The sequence below is a fragment of the Syngnathus leptorhynchus genome, unplaced genomic scaffold (assembly GCF_054491065.1).
Source record: "Syngnathus leptorhynchus isolate UIUO unplaced genomic scaffold, UIUO_Slep HiC_scaffold_123, whole genome shotgun sequence".
Classification (NCBI taxonomy): Eukaryota; Metazoa; Chordata; class Actinopteri; order Syngnathiformes; family Syngnathidae; genus Syngnathus; species Syngnathus leptorhynchus.
The window spans coordinates 47,213-61,336 of record NW_028232090.1 but is presented as its reverse complement, the minus strand read 5'-3'; positions in this window follow the sequence as shown (position 1 = coordinate 61,336).

Here is a 14,124-nt window from a genome sequence, read left to right as displayed (position 1 = left end):
TTTAACCAGAGTGACGGGAGAGCGGCATTTCAGAAAACGTGCTTATCTCGGCGAGAAAAAGCGATTTCGGCAATAAAATTTAAAACGCGTGTAAAACATAAACCAAACGATGAAATTGGTTATTTCTTCATGTATAATGATCAACTCGATACTCCCTAGCCCCCAACAGCCTTTTTTTTTCATAACACTTTAACCAGAGTGACGGGAGAGCGGCATTTCAGAAAACGTGCTTATCTCGGCGAGAAAAAGCGATTTCGGCAATAAAATTTAAAACGCGTGTAAAACATAAACCAAACGATGAAATTGGTTATTTCTTCATGTATAATGATCAACTCGATACTCCCTAGCCCCCAACAGCCTTTTTTTTCATAACACTTTAACCAGAGTGACGGGAGAGCGGCATTTCAGAAAACGTGCTTATCTCGGCGAGAAAAAGCGATTTCGGCAATAAAATTTAAAACGCGTGTAAAACATAAACCAAACGATGAAATTGGTTATTTCTTCATGTATAATGATCAACTCGATACTCCCTAGCCCCCAACAGCCTTTTTTTTCATAACACTTTAACCAGAGTGACGGGAGAGCGGCATTTCAGAAAACGTGCTTATCTCGGCGAGAAAAAGCGATTTCGGCAATAAAATTTAAAACGCGTGTAAAACATAAACCAAACGATGAAATTGGTTATTTCTTCATGTATAATGATCAACTCGATACTCCCTAGCCCCCAACAGCCTTTTTTTTCATAACACTTTAACCAGAGTGACGGGAGAGCGGCATTTCAGAAAACGTGCTTATCTCGGCGAGAAAAAGCGATTTCGGCAATAAAATTTAAAACGCGTGTAAAACATAAACCAAACGATGAAATTGGTTATTTCTTCATGTATAATGATCAACTCGATACTCCCTAGCCCCCAACAGCCTTTTTTTTCATAACACTTTAACCAGAGCGACGGGAGAGCGGCATTTCAGAAAACGTGCTTATCTCGGCGAGAAAAAGCGATTTCGGCAATAAAATTTAAAACGCGTGTAAAACATAAACCAAACGATGAAATTGGTTATTTCTTCATGTATAATGATCAACTCGATACTCCCTAGCCCCCAACAGCCTTTTTTTTCATAACACTTTAACCAGAGTGACGGGAGAGCGGCATTTCAGAAAACGTGCTTATCTCGGCGAGAAAAAGCGATTTCGGCAATAAAATTTAAAACGCGTGTAAAACATAAACCAAACGATGAAATTGGTTATTTCTTCATGTATAATGATCAACTCGATACTCCCTAGCCCCCAACAGCCTTTTTTTTCATAACACTTTAACCAGAGTGACGGGAGAGCGGCATTTCAGAAAACGTGCTTATCTCGGCGAGAAAAAGCGATTTCGGCAATAAAATTTAAAACGCGTGTAAAACATAAACCAAACGATGAAATTGGTTATTTCTTCATGTATAATGATCAACTCGATACTCCCTAGCCCCCAACAGCCTTTTTTTTCATAACACTTTAACCAGAGTGACGGGAGAGCGGCATTTCAGAAAACGTGCTTATCTCGGCGAGAAAAAGCGATTTCGGCAATAAAATTTAAAACGCGTGTAAAACATAAACCAAACGATGAAATTGGTTATTTCTTCATGTATAATGATCAACTCGATACTCCCTAGCCCCCAACAGCCTTTTTTTTCATAACACTTTAACCAGAGTGACGGGAGAGCGGCATTTCAGAAAACGTGCTTATCTCGGCGAGAAAAAGCGATTTCGGCAATAAAATCTAAAACGCGTGTAAAACATAAACCAAACGATGAAATTGGTTATTTCTTCATGTATAATGATCAACTCGATACTCCCTAGCCCCCAACAGCCTTTTTTTTCATAACACTTTAACCAGAGTGACGGGAGAGCGGCATTTCAGAAAACGTGCTTATCTCGGCGAGAAAAAGCGATTTCGGCAATAAAATTTAAAACGCGTGTAAAACATAAACCAAACGATGAAATTGGTTATTTCTTCATGTATAATGATCAACTCGATACTCCCTAGCCCCCAACAGCCTTTTTTTTCATAACACTTTAACCAGAGTGACGGGAGAGCGGCATTTCAGAAAACGTGCTTATCTCGGTGAGAAAAAGCGATTTCGGCAATAAAATTTAAAACGCGTGTAAAACATAAACCAAACGATGAAATTGGTTATTTCTTCATGTATAATGATCAACTCGATACTCCCTAGCCCCCAACAGCCTTTTTTTTCATAACACTTTAACCAGAGTGACGGGAGAGCGGCATTTCAGAAAACGTGCTTATCTCGGCGAGAAAAAGCGATTTCGGCAATAAAATTTAAAACGCGTGTAAAACATAAACCAAACGATGAAATTGGTTATTTCTTCATGTATAATGATCAACTCGATACTCCCTAGCCCCCAACAGCCTTTTTTTTCATAACACTTTAAGCAGAGTGACGGGAGAGCGGCATTTCAGAAAACGTGCTTATCTCGGCGAGAAAAAGCGATTTCGGCAATAAAATTTAAAACGCGTGTAAAACATAAACCAAACGATGAAATTGGTTATTTCTTCATGTATAATGATCAACTCGATACTCCCTAGCCCCCAACAGCCTTTTTTTTCATAACACTTTAACCAGAGTGACGGGAGAGCGGCATTTCAGAAAACGTGCTTATCTCGGCGAGAAAAAGCGATTTCGGCAATAAAATTTAAAACGCGTGTAAAACATAAACCAAACGATGAAATTGGTTATTTCTTCATGTATAATGATCAACTCGATACTCCCTAGCCCCCAACAGCCTTTTTTTTCATAACACTTTAACCAGAGTGACGGGAGAGCGGCATTTCAGAAAACGTGCTTATCTCGGCGAGAAAAAGCGATTTCGGCAATAAAATTTAAAACGCGTGTAAAACATAAACCAAACGATGAAATTGGTTATTTCTTCATGTATAATGATCAACTCGATACTCCCTAGCCCCCAACAGCCTTTTTTTTCATAACACTTTAACCAGAGTGACGGGAGAGCGGCATTTCAGAAAACGTGCTTATCTCGGCGAGAAAAAGCGATTTCGGCAATAAAATTTAAAACGCGTGTAAAACATAAACCAAACGATGAAATTGGTTATTTCTTCATGTATAATGATCAACTCGATACTCCCTAGCCCCCAACAGCCTTTTTTTTCATAACACTTTAACCAGAGTGACGGGAGAGCGGCATTTCAGAAAACGTGCTTATCTCGGCGAGAAAAAGCGATTTCGGCAATAAAATTTAAAACGCGTGTAAAACATAAACCAAACGATGAAATTGGTTATTTCTTCATGTATAATGATCAACTCGATACTCCCTAGCCCCCAACAGCCTTTTTTTTCATAACACTTTAACCAGAGTGACGGGAGAGCGGCATTTCAGAAAACGTGCTTATCTCGGCGAGAAAAAGCGATTTCGGCAATAAAATTTAAAACGCGTGTAAAACATAAACCAAACGATGAAATTGGTTATTTCTTCATGTATAATGATCAACTCGATACTCCCTAGCCCCCAACAGCCTTTTTTTTCATAACACTTTAACCAGAGTGACGGGAGAGCGGCATTTCAGAAAACGTGCTTATCTCGGCGAGAAAAAGCGATTTCGGCAATAAAATTTAAAACGCGTGTAAAACATAAACCAAACGATGAAATTGGTTATTTCTTCATGTATAATGATCAACTCGATACTCCCTAGCCCCCAACAGCCTTTTTTTTCATAACACTTTAACCAGAGTGACGGGAGAGCGGCATTTCAGAAAACGTGCTTATCTCGGCGAGAAAAAGCGATTTCGGCAATAAAATTTAAAACGCGTGTAAAACATAAACCAAACGATGAAATTGGTTATTTCTTCATGTATAATGATCAACTCGATACTCCCTAGCCCCCAACAGCCTTTTTTTTCATAACACTTTAACCAGAGTGACGGGAGAGCGGCATTTCAGAAAACGTGCTTATCTCGGCGAGAAAAAGCGATTTCGGCAATAAAATTTAAAACGCGTGTAAAACATAAACCAAACGATGAAATTGGTTATTTCTTCATGTATAATGATCAACTCGAGTCGAGCTCCAGGGAGAGAGGCTGATTTTTCGCTTTTTGAGGCCGACCGACGAACCGGCGCGGGGCGGACTCAAAAGCCCGCAGAGCCGTAGGCACTTAGAAAAGTTTCGCCTTTGGCTGTGAGCTCCAGGGGAGAGGCTGGTTTTGCGTTATTTTAGGCCGGCTGGAGAACCGGCGCGGGTCGGACGCACAATCCCCGCAGAGCCGTGGGCACTTAGAAAATTTTGCCAAGTTGGCTCTGAGCGCCTGGTACCTAATATGGAAGTATAGAGGCCGACTTTCGGGCAAGATCACGCCGCGTTAGGCTTCCAGGACCCCGGCTAAGCAATTTTACCGGGCCGCCCGGTTCTTTTTTTGAACCAGCCCGGTTCTTTTTACACTTCCAGCTGGAGCTCAGCAGCGGCTTTTTGCGCAAGATCACGCCGGGTTAGGCTTCCAGGACCTCGGCTAAGCAATTCTACCGGGCCGCCCGGTTCTTTTTTTGAACCAGCCCGGTTCTTTTTACACTTCCAGCTGGAGCTCACGAGCGGCTTTTTGGACAAGATCACGCCGTGTTAGGCTTCCAGAGCCCCGGCTAAGCAATTTTACCGGCCCGCCCGGTTCTTTTTTTTAACCAGCCCGGTTCTTTTTACACTTCCAGCTGGAGCTCAGCAGCGGGTTTTTGGACAAGATCACGCCGTGTTAGGCTTCCAGAGCCCCGGCTAAGCAATTTTACAGGGTCGCCCGGTTCTTTTTTTTAACCAGCCCGGTTTTTTTTACACTTCCAGCTGGAGCTCAGCAGCGGCTTTTTGCACAGTATCACGCCGGGTTAGGCTTCCAGAGCCCCGGCTAAGCAATTTTACCGGGCCGCCCGGTTCTTTTTTTTAACCAGCCCGGTTCTTTTTACACTTCCAGCTGGAGCTCAGCAGCGGCTTTTTGGACAAGATCACGCCGTGTTAGGCTTCCAGAGCCCCGGCTAAGCAATTTTACCGGGTCGCCCGGTTCTTTTTTTAACCAGCCCGGTTCTTTTTACACTTCCAGCTGGAGCTCAGCATCGTGTAAAACATAAACCAAACGATGAAATTGGTTATTTCTTCATGTATAATGATCAACTCGATACTCCCTAGCCCCCAACAGCCTTTTTTTTCATAACACTTTAACCAGAGTGACGGGAGAGCGGCATTTCAGAAAACGTGCTTATCTCGGCGAGAAAAAGCGATTTCGGCAATAAAATTTAAAACGCGTGTAAAACATAAACCAAACGATGAAATTGGTTATTTCTTCATGTATAATGATCAACTCGATACTCCCTAGCCCCCAACAGCCTTTTTTTTCATAACACTTTAACCAGAGTGACGGGAGAGCGGCATTTCAGAAAACGTGCTTATCTCGGCGAGAAAAAGCGATTTCGGCAATAAAATTTAAAACGCGTGTAAAACATAAACCAAACGATGAAATTGGTTATTTCTTCATGTATAATGATCAACTCGATACTCCCTAGCCCCCAACAGCCTTTTTTTTCATAACACTTTAACCAGAGTGACGGGAGAGCGGCATTTCAGAAAACGTGCTTATCTCGGCGAGAAAAAGCGATTTCGGCAATAAAATTTAAAACGCGTGTAAAACATAAACCAAACGATGAAATTGGTTATTTCTTCATGTATAATGATCAACTCGATACTCCCTGGCCCCCAACAGCCTTTTTTTTCATAACACTTTAACCAGAGTGACGGGAGAGCGGCATTTCAGAAAACGTGCTTATCTCGGCGAGAAAAAGCGATTTCGGCAATAAAATTTAAAACGCGTGTAAAACATAAACCAAACGATGAAATTGGTTATTTCTTCATGTATAATGATCAACTCGATACTCCCTAGCCCCCAACAGCCTTTTTTTTTCATAACACTTTAACCAGAGTGACGGGAGAGCGGCATTTCAGAAAACGTGCTTATCTCGGCGAGAAAAAGCGATTTCGGCAATAAAATTTAAAACGCGTGTAAAACCTAAACCAAACGATGAAATTGGTTATTTCTTCATGTATAATGATCAACTCGATACTCCCTAGCCCCCAACAGCCTTTTTTTTCATAACACTTTAACCAGAGTGACGGGAGAGCGGCATTTCAGAAAACGTGCTTATCTCGGCGAGAAAAAGCGATTTCGGCAATAAAATTTAAAACGCGTGTAAAACATAAACCAAACGATGAAATTGGTTATTTCTTCATGTATAATGATCAACTCGATACTCCCTAGCCCCCAACAGCCTTTTTTTTCATAACACTTTAACCAGAGTGACGGGAGAGCGGCATTTCAGAAAACGTGCTTATCTCGGCGAGAAAAAGCGATTTCGGCAATAAAATTTAAAACGCGTGTAAAACATAAACCAAACGATGAAATTGGTTATTTCTTCATGTATAATGATCAACTCGATACTCCCTAGCCCCCAACAGCCTTTTTTTTCATAACACTTTAACCAGAGTGACGGGAGAGCGGCATTTCAGAAAACGTGCTTATCTCGGCGAGAAAAAGCGATTTCGGCAATAAAATTTAAAACGCGTGTAAAACATAAACCAAACGATGAAATTGGTTATTTCTTCATGTATAATGATCAACTCGATACTCCCTAGCCCCCAACAGCCTTTTTTTTCATAACACTTTAACCAGAGTGACGGGAGAGCGGCATTTCAGAAAACGTGCTTATCTCGGCGAGAAAAAGCGATTTCGGCAATAAAATTTAAAACGCGTGTAAAACATAAACCAAACGATGAAATTGGTTATTTCTTCATGTATAATGATCAACTCGATACTCCCTAGCGCCCAACAGCCTTTTTTTTCATAACACTTTAACCAGAGTGACGGGAGAGCGGCATTTCAGAAAACGTGCTTATCTCGGCGAGAAAAAGCGATTTCGGCAATAAAATTTAAAACGCGTGTAAAACATAAACCAAACGATGAAATTGGTTATTTCTTCATGTATAATGATCAACTCGATACTCCCTAGCCCCCAACAGCCTTTTTTTTTCATAACACTTTAACCAGAGTGACGGGAGAGCGGCATTTCAGAAAACGTGCTTATCTCGGCGAGAAAAAGCGATTTCGGCAATAAAATTTAAAACGCGTGTAAAACATAAACCAAACGATGAAATTGGTTATTTCTTCATGTATAATGATCAACTCGATACTCCCTAGCCCCCAACAGGCTTTTTTTTCATAACACTTTAACCAGAGTGACGGGAGAGCGGCATTTCAGAAAACGTGCTTATCTCGGCGAGAAAAAGCGATTTCGGCAATAAAATTTAAAACGCGTGTAAAACATAAACCAAACGATGAAATTGGTTATTTCTTCATGTATAATGATCAACTCGATACTCCCTAGCCCCCAACAGCCTTTTTTTTCATAACACTTTAACCAGAGTGACGGGAGAGCGGCATTTCAGAAAACGTGCTTATCTCGGCGAGAAAAAGCGATTTCGGCAATAAAATTTAAAACGCGTGTAAAACATAAACCAAACGATGAAATTGGTTATTTCTTCATGTATAATGATCAACTCGATACTCCCTAGCCCCCAACAGCCTTTTTTTTCATAACACTTTAACCAGAGTGACGGGAGAGCGGCATTTCAGAAAACGTGCTTATCTCGGCGAGAAAAAGCGATTTCGGCAATAAAATTTAAAACGCGTGTAAAACATAAACCAAACGATGAAATTGGTTATTTCTTCATGTATAATGATCAACTCGATACTCCCTAGCCCCCAACAGCCTTTTTTTTCATAACACTTTAACCAGAGTGACGGGAGAGCGGCATTTCAGAAAACGTGCTTATCTCGGCGAGAAAAAGCGATTTCGGCAATAAAATTTAAAACGCGTGTAAAACATAAACCAAACGATGAAATTGGTTATTTCTTCATGTATAATGATCAACTCGATACTCCCTAGCCCCCAACAGCCTTTTTTTTCATAACACTTTAACCAGAGTGACGGGAGAGCGGCATTTCAGAAAACGTGCTTATCTCGGCGAGAAAAAGCGATTTCGGCAATAAAATTTAAAACGCGTGTAAAACATAAACCAAACGATGAAATTGGTTATTTCTTCATGTATAATGATCAACTCGATACTCCCTAGCCCCCAACAGCCTTTTTTTTCATAACACTTTAACCAGAGTGACGGGAGAGCGGCATTTCAGAAAACGTGCTTATCTCGGCGAGAAAAAGCGATTTCGGCAATAAAATTTAAAACGCGTGTAAAACATAAACCAAACGATGAAATTGGTTATTTCTTCATGTATAATGATCAACTCGATACTCCCTAGCCCCCAACAGCCTTTTTTTTCATAACACTTTAACCAGAGTGACGGGAGAGCGGCATTTCAGAAAACGTGCTTATCTCGGCGAGAAAAAGCGATTTCGGCAATAAAATTTAAAACGCGTGTAAAACATAAACCAAACGATGAAATTGGTTATTTCTTCATGTATAATGATCAACTCGATACTCCCTGGCCCCCAACAGCCTTTTTTTTCATAACACTTTAACCAGAGTGACGGGAGAGCGGCATTTCAGAAAACGTGCTTATCTCGGCGAGAAAAAGCGATTTCGGCAATAAAATTTAAAACGCGTGTAAAACATAAACCAAACGATGAAATTGGTTATTTCTTCATGTATAATGATCAACTCGATACTCCCTAGCCCCCAACAGCCTTTTTTTTTCATAACACTTTAACCAGAGTGACGGGAGAGCGGCATTTCAGAAAACGTGCTTATCTCGGCGAGAAAAAGCGATTTCGGCAATAAAATTTAAAACGCGTGTAAAACATAAACCAAACGATGAAATTGGTTATTTCTTCATGTATAATGATCAACTCGATACTCCCTAGCCCCCAACAGCCTTTTTTTTCATAACACTTTAACCAGAGTGACGGGAGAGCGGCATTTCAGAAAACGTGCTTATCTCGGCGAGAAAAAGCGATTTCGGCAATAAAATTTAAAACGCGTGTAAAACATAAACCAAACGATGAAATTGGTTATTTCTTCATGTATAATGATCAACTCGATACTCCCTAGCCCCCAACAGCCTTTTTTTTCATAACACTTTAACCAGAGTGACGGGAGAGCGGCATTTCAGAAAACGTGCTTATCTCGGCGAGAAAAAGCGATTTCGGCAATAAAATTTAAAACGCGTGTAAAACATAAACCAAACGATGAAATTGGTTATTTCTTCATGTATAATGATCAACTCGATACTCCCTAGCCCCCAACAGCCTTTTTTTTCATAACACTTTAACCAGAGTGACGGGAGAGCGGCATTTCAGAAAACGTGCTTATCTCGGCGAGAAAAAGCGATTTCGGCAATAAAATTTAAAACGCGTGTAAAACATAAACCAAACGATGAAATTGGTTATTTCTTCATGTATAATGATCAACTCGATACTCCCTAGCCCCCAACAGCCTTTTTTTTCATAACACTTTAACCAGAGTGACGGGAGAGCGGCATTTCAGAAAACGTGCTTATCTCGGCGAGAAAAAGCGATTTCGGCAATAAAATTTAAAACGCGTGTAAAACATAAACCAAACGATGAAATTGGTTATTTCTTCATGTATAATGATCAACTCGATACTCCCTAGCCCCCAACAGCCTTTTTTTTCATAACACTTTAACCAGAGTGACGGGAGAGCGGCATTTCAGAAAACGTGCTTATCTCGGCGAGAAAAAGCGATTTCGGCAATAAAATTTAAAACGCGTGTAAAACATAAACCAAACGATGAAATTGGTTATTTCTTCATGTATAATGATCAACTCGATACTCCCTAGCCCCCAACAGCCTTTTTTTTTCATAACACTTTAACCAGAGTGACGGGAGAGCGGCATTTCAGAAAACGTGCTTATCTCGGCGAGAAAAAGCGATTTCGGCAATAAAATTTAAAACGGGTGTAAAACATAAACCAAACGATGAAATTGGTTATTTCTTCATGTATAATGATCAACTCGATACTCCCTAGCCCCCAACAGCCTTTTTTTTCATAACACTTTAACCAGAGTGACGGGAGAGCGGCATTTCAGAAAACGTGCTTATCTCGGCGAGAAAAAGCGATTTCGGCAATAAAATTTAAAAGCGTGTAAAACATAAACCAAACGATGAAATTGGTTATTTCTTCATGTATAATGATCAACTCGATACTCCCTAGCCCCCAACAGCCTTTTTTTTCATAACACTTTAACCAGAGTGACGGGAGAGCGGCATTTCAGAAAACGTGCTTATCTCGGCGAGAAAAAGCGATTTCGGCAATAAAATTTAAAACGCGTGTAAAACATAAACCAAACGATGAAATTGGTTATTTCTTCATGTATAATGATCAACTCGATACTCCCTAGCCCCCAACAGCCTTTTTTTTCATAACACTTTAACCAGAGTGACGGGAGAGCGGCATTTCAGAAAACGTGCTTATCTCGGCGAGAAAAAGCGATTTCGGCAATAAAATTTAAAACGCGTGTAAAACATAAACCAAACGATGAAATTGGTTATTTCTTCATGTATAATGATCAACTCGATACTCCCTAGCCCCCAACAGCCTTTTTTTTCATAACACTTTAACCAGAGTGACGGGAGAGCGGCATTTCAGAAAACGTGCTTATCTCGGCGAGAAAAAGCGATTTCGGCAATAAAATTTAAAACGCGTGTAAAACATAAACCAAACGATGAAATTGGTTATTTCTTCATGTATAATGATCAACTCGATACTCCCTAGCCCCCAACAGCCTTTTTTTTCATAACACTTTAACCAGAGTGACGGGAGAGCGGCATTTCAGAAAACGTGCTTATCTCGGCGAGAAAAAGCGATTTCGGCAATAAAATTTAAAACGCGTGTAAAACATAAACCAAACGATGAAATTGGTTATTTCTTCATGTATAATGATCAACTCGATACTCCCTAGCCCCCAACAGCCTTTTTTTTCATAACACTTTAACCAGAGTGACGGGAGAGCGGCATTTCAGAAAACGTGCTTATCTCGGCGAGAAAAAGCGATTTCGGCAATAAAATTTAAAACGCGTGTAAAACATAAACCAAACGATGAAATTGGTTATTTCTTCATGTATAATGATCAACTCGATACTCCCTAGCCCCCAACAGCCTTTTTTTTCATAACACTTTAACCAGAGTGACGGGAGAGCGGCATTTCAGAAAACGTGCTTATCTCGGCGAGAAAAAGCGATTTCGGCAATAAAATTTAAAACGCGTGTAAAACATAAACCAAACGATGAAATTGGTTATTTCTTCATGTATAATGATCAACTCGATACTCCCTAGCCCCCAACAGCCTTTTTTTTCATAACACTTTAACCAGAGTGACGGGAGAGCGGCATTTCAGAAAACGTGCTTATCTCGGCGAGAAAAAGCGATTTCGGCAATAAAATTTAAAACGCGTGTAAAACATAAACCAAACGATGAAATTGGTTATTTCTTCATGTATAATGATCAACTCGATACTCCCTAGCCCCCAACAGCCTTTTTTTTCATAACACTTTAACCAGAGTGACGGGAGAGCGGCATTTCAGAAAACGTGCTTATCTCGGCGAGAAAAAGCGATTTCGGCAATAAAATTTAAAACGCGTGTAAAACATAAACCAAACGATGAAATTGGTTATTTCTTCATGTATAATGATCAACTCGATACTCCCTAGCCCCCAACAGCCTTTTTTTTCATAACACTTTAACCAGAGTGACGGGAGAGCGGCATTTCAGAAAACGTGCTTATCTCGGCGAGAAAAAGCGATTTCGGCAATAAAATTTAAAACGCGTGTAAAACATAAACCAAACGATGAAATTGGTTATTTCTTCATGTATAATGATCAACTCGATACTCCCTAGCCCCCAACAGCCTTTTTTTTCATAACACTTTAACCAGAGTGACGGGAGAGCGGCATTTCAGAAAACGTGCTTATCTCGGCGAGAAAAAGCGATTTCGGCAATAAAATTTAAAACGCGTGTAAAACATAAACCAAACGATGAAATTGGTTATTTCTTCATGTATAATGATCAACTCGATACTCCCTAGCCCCCAACAGCCTTTTTTTTCATAACACTTTAACCAGAGTGACGGGAGAGCGGCATTTCAGAAAACGTGCTTATCTCGGCGAGAAAAAGCGATTTCGGCAATAAAATTTAAAACGCGTGTAAAACATAAACCAAACGATGAAATTGGTTATTTCTTCATGTATAATGATCAACTCGATACTCCCTAGCCCCCAACAGCCTTTTTTTTCATAACGACTTTAACCAGAGTGACGGGAGAGCGGCATTTCAGAAAACGTGCTTATCTCGGCGAGAAAAAGCGATTTCGGCAATAAAATTTAAAACGCGTGTAAAACATAAACCAAACGATGAAATTGGTTATTTCTTCATGTATAATGATCAACTCGATACTCCCTAGCCCCCAACAGCCTTTTTTTTCATAACACTTTAACCAGAGTGACGGGAGAGCGGCATTTCAGAAAACGTGCTTATCTCGGCGAGAAAAAGCGATTTCGGCAATAAAATTTAAAACGCGTGTAAAACATAAACCAAACGATGAAATTGGTTATTTCTTCATGTATAATGTTCAACTCGATACTCCCTAGCCCCCAATAGCCTTTTTTTTCATAACACTTTAACCAGAGTGACGGGAGAGCGGCATTTCAGAAAACGTGCTTATCTCGGCGAGAAAAAGCGATTTCGGCAATAAAATTTAAAACGCGTGTAAAACATTAACCAAACGATGAAATTGGTTATTTCTTCATGTATAATGATCAACTCGATACTCCCTAGCCCCCAACAGCCTTTTTTTTCATAACACTTTAACCAGAGTGACGGGAGAGCGGCATTTCAGAAAACGTGCTTATCTTGGCGAGAAAAAGCGATTTCGGCAATAAAATTTAAAACGCGTGTAAAACATAAACCAAACGATGAAATTGGTTATTTCTTCATGTATAATGATCAACTCGATACTCCCTAGCCCCCAACAGCCTTTTTTTTCATAACACTTTAACCAGAGTGACGGGAGAGCGGCATTTCAGAAAACGTGCTTATCTCGGCGAGAAAAAACGATTTCGGCAATAAAATTTAAAACGCGTGTAAAACATAAACCAAACGATGAAATTGGTTATTTCTTCATGTATAATGATCAACTCGATACTCCCTAGCCCCCAACAGCCTTTTTTTTTCATAACACTTTAACCAGAGTGACGGGAGAGCGGCATTTCAGAAAACGTGCTTATCTCGGCGAGAAAAAGCGATTTCGGCAATAAAATTTAAAACGCGTGTAAAACATAAACCAAACGATGAAATTGGTTATTTCTTCATGTATAATGATCAACTCGATACTCCCTAGCCCCCAACAGCCTTTTTTTTCATAACACTTTAACCAGAGTGACGGGAGAGCGGCATTTCAGAAAACGTGCTTATCTCGGCGAGAAAAAGCGATTTCGGCAATAAAATTTAAAACGCGTGTAAAACATAAACCAAACGATGAAATTGGTTATTTCTTCATGTATAATGATCAACTCGATACTCCCTAGCCCCCAACAGCCTTTTTTTTCATAACACTTTAACCAGAGTGACGGGAGAGCGGCATTTCAGAAAACGTGCTTATCTCGGCGAGAAAAAGCGATTTCGGCAATAAAATTTAAAACGCGTGTAAAACATAAACCAAACGATGAAATTGGTTATTTCTTCATGTATAATGATCAACTCGATACTCCCTAGCCCCCAACAGCCTTTTTTTTCATAACACTTTAACCAGAGTGACGGGAGAGCGGCATTTCAGAAAACGTGCTTATCTCGGCGAGAAAAAGCGATTTCGGCAATAAAATTTAAAACGCGTGTAAAACATACCCCAAACGATGAAATTGGTTATTTCTTCATGTATAATGATCAACTCGATACTCCCTAGCCCCCAACAGCCTTTTTTTTCATAACACTTTAACCAGAGTGACGGGAGAGCGGCATTTCAGAAAACGTGCTTATCTCGGCGAGAAAAAGCGATTTCGGCAATAAAATTTAAAACGCGTGTAAAACATAAACCAAACGATGAAATTGG